General features: G+C 42.5%; 1 long non-coding RNA gene across 1 annotated transcript; it reads right to left on the bottom strand.

Moving 5' to 3' along the window:
• Positions 1–5,555: 5,555 nt before the first annotated feature.
• Positions 5,556–7,506, bottom strand: LOC126650826 (uncharacterized). The gene is made up of 3 exons (XR_007631509.1): positions 7,142–7,506; positions 6,438–6,558; positions 5,556–5,829 (listed from the first exon to the last, which is right to left on the bottom strand). It is a non-coding gene; the product is annotated as an uncharacterized LOC126650826 (long non-coding RNA).
• Positions 7,507–7,524: the final 18 nt, after the last annotated feature.

Below are 7,524 nucleotides of genomic sequence, written 5' to 3' on the forward strand. Positions count from 1 at the left end.
GTTACAAGATTTTTTATTGCCCATGTGTAATTTAGCCAAATGTTCTCACCTACTGCTAAAATAGCCACAATAACAATTTTGTAATGCATTGAAAATCAACGATTTGTGTTGTCTAAATTATGTCATAATTCCAGAGTAACCTGGTGTTTTGAATTCATTATGCATTTTGATAATCTTAGGATGAGTCATAATTCATGGGGAAGACTCAGTAAATGAAGAACTGAAATTTTTATTGCTTTTCCATAGTTTCTTTTAGAGTATAACTTTGTTTGTTTGTTAGCTAGTTGTAAAATAAAAATATGGAAGAGAACAGAAAATGAACAGGATTCTGGTGAAAGAAATTAGAACTCTCTTGTCATGGGTGAATTAAATTAGGTCATTTGTGAATTTTTCTAGATTTTTATAACTGATGTCATACTTTCAAATTGCATTTCTGCATGAGATCTATAGGTATTTTTTCCTGATAAATTTGTTTATGCAGTCAAAGTCTGGACATTTCTCCTGAACACTTTAGCAAATCTATATGGAGTCTAGGTATTAGTTTAAAGTAAGAAAGTTAAATCTCACTGGGCTTTGAAAAGTATTTATCTGCACATAAAACTTTTAAATGCTTAGAATTTATACATAGAAAATTTTGATCATCATTAAGTTTTTTGATGGCTTGACAATGATCTCTGGCTTTTCTTGTGTTTTGCCAGGCCTCTCACATTTTCTCTTTGACACAGCTCAGTCTTTCTCCTTGTATGTTTTAAGTATTTTGGTAATTTCTTGTCTCTGGTCATTAGTGTCTCCCTGACCATAACCATGTCACCTCCTGTCTCTTTCTTGTCTTTTGTATGTCCTTCTTGTGTCTTTCTATGTTGTCTCATGCTTTGCAAGTCCTTCTATTCCACACATCTCTTTCTGAATACGACACTGTTTTCTTTCCTCAGCATCCTGGTTTGTTAGGAATTTAGTTACAGTGCTGAAAAGTCAAAACACAGTTCACTTCCATCCACAGGCTTAGGAATAAAGCCTGCTGTAACTAACCCCAACAAAATCTTTTGTAGTGCAAAAAAGTCCTCTCTGTGGGAGGTCAGCTTTTCAAGTGTACAGCGTATGGTCTGAAAAATTCCCTTGGGGCTCTGACCTTGTAGGCAGATCTCTCAGAAACTGGTTCCAAATGACTTTTCATGGTGAACTGTCCAGAAAGCGTCTGCTCAGCGAGACAGTCTTTTAGCACGTCAGAATCAAATCTTGGTTGTATCTGTATATGTGTTTTATCTTAGCCTGAAGCAGGAGAACTCAGACAACTTCACCTAAAGTGCCAGGGCAGGAGGAGCTAGGACAAAAATCAGTGACTCCATTTTGACACAGGCAGGAAACAATGAGAGGGAGGGGGCCTTGTTTCTACAACATAAATAACATTTTTCTGACTACTGTATCATGATTCAGCAGCTCTGATGTCAATTTACAGTAACAAAGGAGACTGGAGATGGTCTATGTGGGAAGGAGTGTTGACAAAAGCATCTTGTATAACTTCCTCTGGGCTCCTCAGCTGTGTTATCAGGGGTGGGCACCTGTGTAGCACAAGCCCAGCATTCAGGGAGCAAAGCCCCAGCCTGCTGAGAAGAGGTCTGTGGTAATAGGGAGAAAAGAGGACGGTAGATAAGCTTTCAAACTCAGGATCTGTGATCTTTAGGAGACCACTGGCTCTGCCAACCAGCAGAGGCATTTGCACAGTTTAAGTAAATGCCTGAGAATAAATATAAAAACATATGGCTGGTTAAAACATTTTCTCAGCTATCTTTTCTCTATCACTACTGTATCTGACACCATCCATCTCCAACTATAGGTATAGTTTTATAGAGCTCATCTTTGAGGTGCTATGTCTGCATCCCAATTTTCTCCTCCTAAGACTTACTTTGAGTTGGTATCTACACAGTTTTTCTTGCCCCAGGCTGCTTGTTTCCTTCTTATACTAATCCTCTCGATGTCCCTGGTAAATTTACTTCTGCTTGCATATTTCTCTTGATCATAGCACTAGAAAAGCATTGCTGTGTAGTGGACTACTCATCTTGGACGTTGCATATGAATTGTTCTGTTTAACCAAAAAGTCAAGTTTCTCAGATTACTGGTAACAGATTATTCTCAGATTACTGGTAACATGTCAGTGAATGTCAGTTGCAATTCAGTGACAATTCTCTTTGCTATTTGTTTTCTGAATCCTCTACTAAGTTTCAGTGTTGACTGTGACACTCCCACTATTGCTCCAGTCCTGGGCTTCTTTGTCATCTAGAAAAGAAAAAAAAAAAAAAAGGGTTTACCCCACCTACTTTGAGCACCTCAGATGAACTATGCTATCAATTGTGCTTTTTTTAGTGCCGGCTTTATACAACTTCTGTCACCTTAGACAAACAGAAATGGAAAAACCCTGATCTCATAGTTTTCTTCCGTCTCTGAGAATTTATTTCATAATGCAGCATGTCAGATTGAAATATAGCAGGAGATGTTCCCCTTGGTCTTTTTACAGAACTATTTGTACCAATCTACTGAGCAGTTTTGTGTTTTACCCAAATGGAGACTGCACAGATTAATCAAGAGTCTGGAAGGAGACTCTAAACCACTGATCTCTACACTGTTGTGACCTCCTCATTAGAAGAAAATTGGACTAGGCTGCAATCACTGCACTTAGAATTTGAGTGGCCAATGCTAATAATGGATCCTCCTGAATTTAATAACTTGGAGAATTTAATTTTTCTCTGCTGGCTTGAGGTAAGCATTGTTCTGAACCACAGTAGTACTGCTTTGGAGATCCTTTTGCACTCCATTAACACCTACATTTCAGGGACCTGATATTTAAGTCTTCTATGCATACCATGCCTTATAACTACTGCACTTACAACTCTGCCAAGTGATGGCTGATCCACTTACAGGTTATGTAGCTCTGTACAGCCTGAAGCCTACAGTTCTCAAGGTGAGTGACAGCACAGGTCTCACTACTTGCAGTTACTGGGAGTTTGAATCTCGGCACCAGGGTTCAGAATATGGCCCTCACTAAGGAGGGATGTGCAGAGAATGAAAGTGTGAATGTTGATTATAAAGTATTTGTATGCCTGCAACACTAATATTGAAACATCCATACAGAACTGCAGCCTGTACTCTGTCAACAAAAGTGAAGGAACCATAGCTGGGTCTGTACCCTGGAGACATGTTACAGAAATCAGAGGTTTCATTATCAAGTTCTGAAAAACATAAGAAACCCCTCTTTCATGGTCAAAACCCAGAACTAACTACATTTTAGATATAAGATAAAGACCATCGTGTATCACACACGTAACACATACTGATACCTAGCTTGGCAGGGTACTGTTGTGGCCTCACTATTTAAGCTTGAAACCTCAGTAAAGAATTCATGCTTGTCTTTTGCTAGAGGTTTAGATTCAGCTAGCCCTTCCAGCACTATTTGTTTTTTGTGATCATATAGGTTTCCCTTCCATTTCTTGCTTACATTTGTTAAGACTAGGTAGATCACCTTTTCAGCACAAATCTCAATTCCAACTTCTGCAAATCCTCTAGGCTCATCTGCCACATTTGACTCATCTGCCCTAACCTGCTCTCTGGCTATATCTTTCTCAGACCAAGCCTGTCTTTTTTCTTCTTTCTCCAGCATGACACTGAATTCTGCCCAGATTTAACATCACTGACCAGGCAGTTCATTTATTCCTTACAAACACTAGTAAACTGCTAGTCAGACTGAGCTCCCAGCTGGAAGTTGTGTGTCTGCATGGAGTAAGGCAGACAGGAGTCCCTGCAGCTAGTGGACAAACTTGAGGTGCACACAGAGTTAATATGCTGACAGAAATACTGAGGTTTACATCTGAAAACCCAAATATAAAAATAATATGATGAGTAAGACTAAAATTCCCTGTTCTGAGCTTCCATGGGGCCGGCTCCCCTCCTCCCCCCTGCTTCAGGGCTCAGCAGTCACTTCTCCTTTTCTGCTGTGCCTTGCAGAAATGTCTCCTGGGATGAGTCAGAGCAGGACTTCCAGGCAAGAGTGTTACTGCCTTTGGCGCCCACCAAACAATGGGCAAAAGTGCCTACTGCTGTGGCCTCACAGCTCCTTTCACACACTTAGAGAGTTCTCTCTCCAATTTACTTTTTACCCCTTGATACTGTTTTTTGATTCTCAACCAGGGGATCATAGAAAACATTAGGTTGGAAAGCTCAAGATCAAGGCCAGCTGAACTGCTAAAAATCTCCAAGAGATACCACAGAAACCTTGGACATCTCTTTCAGTGCCTAACCAACTTAACCGGGAAGAACTTTTAAAGATCTTTCTGCCCTGTCCACATTCATGGTCTGCCCCTGTTTCTCTGCTTGCCTGTGCCCTATCTGTTAGTGCTTAACATCTAGTCTTACACTCAGCCCTCCAGAAACATTTTGATGAGACCTCTCTAGAGATTTTGCTGAGGCTCTGGTACCTTCTCTTTGCAGTTAGCATGCTTTCAGGACACCATTCATGTCCCACCCTCTTTCAAAAGCAAGCTTCTGACTACAAAACAAGAAAGAATATGCTTAAGATGATCCTGGGGACAGAGTACAGAGAGCACTATTAGGTGTGAGGAAGCATGAATTTACTAAGCCACTCTGACTCCTTTATTAGCAAGTTTTGTGGTGGAAATTCAGATACTAAAATGTTTTCCTAGGGAAGACCACCTCCCCGCGGTGGCAAGAGAGCCAGGCTCCTCCGCAGGGCCCCCCTCCTTCAACCAGAGTAGATGATCACCAAGCTTTCTGAGACACTCGAGGTCTAAATCCCACTGAGGCTGTGCCTGGCTAAAGGAAAGCTTCTCATAGCACTGGAGTGACTCGGGGAAGATTTAGCACTATCCCGAGTCTCCGCTTGTTTGTGTCCTGTTTGTGTGTTGCCAGCACAACACCTCGTCCTCATGGGGAGAGACCATCAGCGGTACAGCAGCACCAGCCTCCTTCCCCAAACCCGACTGGGCACACCAGGGACAGGAACAAGGATGGCAGAACAAGCCATTGCCCGGCTGTCGCTGCCAGGTGCCACTAACTGCCCGCGGCGTTCAGGTGCCTTACCAAGGCCACTCACGTAGTGCCACGCTTGGATTTAGTTGCTTGTGTCCAGTCGCTGTGCGAAAGATCGTATCTACCCTAGCAGGTGCATAACTTTCCTGCCCCGACGCCTGTGGAATTCCCGGCTTCCCCGCTGGAAGACGCTCGGTGCGATCCCCGCGGGTCCCGGCGGCGCCGTTGGGCGGGCGGGCAGCGCCGCCCCGCGGTGCCTCCGCACAACTGCAGCTCCGGCGGCAGCAGGGTGGGTGATCCCGAGCCTGTGAGCTACCGCTCCAGTCGTCTCAGGAACCAATCGGCAGAGTGAGAATAACTGATTTTCCGGGTTTCCTTTTATATTTATTCTTTTTTTTTCAGCCGGAATACTCTAGACGACTTTTTTCAACCGGAATACTCTAGATGGGTGACCCAGACAATAGTATACTCCTTTATCGATCGAAGTAGGACTTTAAAAGACAATGATAACAATAAAATCAATCTGTACATAACATTTGTCATTATTTGACTAATACTTTTGAGTGACAATTTTCAGTAACCAAATTAATTGACAAAAAGATTTGCCATGCTCCACAGCAAATATCTCTTGGCTTTTATGGATACATAACGCATCAGCATTCAGGGGTCATGCATGAGGTGTACCCTATGTCTTCATGGGTGCCAGTGAACGATAATGGTTTTCTTTTTTTCTTTTTTCTTTTTTTTTTTTTTTTTTTTTTTCCCTGGAAAGCTGTCTGCCTTTCCCCATGCCTGCAAGAATGACACAAGAAACCACAAAGGTTGTAAACAAGAAGCAAGGGTTGGAAACATCCAAGTAAAGACATTAGGGAGGCAAGAAAATCAGTTATAAGTCAAAGAGAACTGAATATATAGTGTCTGGTTTTGTTAGTCTACATTTAGAATTGATCTGGTTTTGGTTTTTTTCCCCACAGCTGAGGAAACAATTCAGTAAAGAATACAGAAACCTAAATGTCATTTTCACATAAATCATATTGAAGTGGTTCTGTGGCTTGGGGGAGGCAGGAGAACATTCCAGATCCCTGCTCCAGCTGTGACTAAATACCAAATTTTGGACCAAGACTTCTGGACTCTGATTTTTCCATACTGATCTCTAGACTAGCACTGAAAATTCAATACACAGCCACCAACCGTGTAAAAGCTCTATTTGATGTACAGTGCACTAGCAGCTGACACCTGATGACGTGAGCTCCTGAGTGAACATTTCTGCCAGAATTCTTCCTGTGCTGACTTATGGTAGGTTGTCATAAAAACTGAAAGTCTTGAAGTGAGTTCCTACATCGCTGAAGTCAAAAGCAAACTCCCACATATTTCTCTGAAACCATGGTACCAGTAGGTACCTGAGGAGATACCTGTTGTAACTGTGACAGTCACAGCTATGATCCATTGGCACAGGGAACTATGTCACTGGAGCAAGGCTCAGGAAGGCTGATGATAGTTATTCAGGCAGTAGGAAAGCAGCTGTGGAACAGAAGAACCATAGATTGTACAATCTGAGAACAAAATGCAAAATACTGTTTCTTTAAAAAGTTTGCTTTCAAAATTGAGCTTCCTATATAAACATTCTCTTTGCATATGAGAAAGATACAACTTAACTGCATTTGCAGTGCAGTAGCCTGTAGGACTGTGCTGCCACTACGTGAATGCAGAAAGCCATTGCAGATGACTGTGGCTGACTTAATTCCTAACTCCTGCTCCAGGGCATGACATCGGTATGATGTAATGGGACTAGGGTGAAACCATAGAAAGAAGAGTCAGCATCAGCACTGCCTCCTTGGGGAACGGAATTCATTCCAAAAACTGAAGTGAAGAACAAGTTCTGTGTCTCAGGGAAGATGGTAAGAGGTGGAACTAAAAGGTACATCAGTAAATTTTGGAAAGTGTCTATACTGGAAACAATATAGTTCCAAACTAGCTTGGCTTGTACAAAAGTAAATCTTTATTCTCCTCCGACCTAGTTTCCTAAGCACAAGCAGTTTCTGCAAATCTCTGTAAGAACCGTGTGTGTTCTCAACCACTAAACAGTCAGGACGCCAATGCTTACGGAGCTCTGAGGTTACATAGGTATCATCACGAAGGTTGTAACGAACGTGAGAGGAGGAGGCAAGTATGTTTAAAAGTCATTGTATCTTTTAAAAGCATTTCTAGGCTCAGCCCTAGAGGAGGCTGCCATTCTTTTTTCTGCTCTAACAACTTCCAGAAATTCCGCTCCAAAACCGGTTTCCACTGTGCTTGTCTCTACACATCTGTAGCCCAAAGAATTTATAATCCATTTAGAGAGATTAAAAAACAAAGCGAACATCTCTCGGCCGGCATGTTCCAGAAGCGCAGGTCTCGCACAGCGGGCGCGTTTCTGCCCCAGCAGCCCGCTCCGGGGACGTGCGCGGACACCTCGCTGTGTTCCCAGGGACTCAGTTTCCGCGGGCT

Source organism: Myiozetetes cayanensis, unplaced genomic scaffold (genome assembly GCF_022539395.1).
Source record: "Myiozetetes cayanensis isolate MyiCay16 unplaced genomic scaffold, myiCay2020 scf6-25, whole genome shotgun sequence".
NCBI lineage: Eukaryota > Metazoa > Chordata > Aves > Passeriformes > Tyrannidae > Myiozetetes > Myiozetetes cayanensis.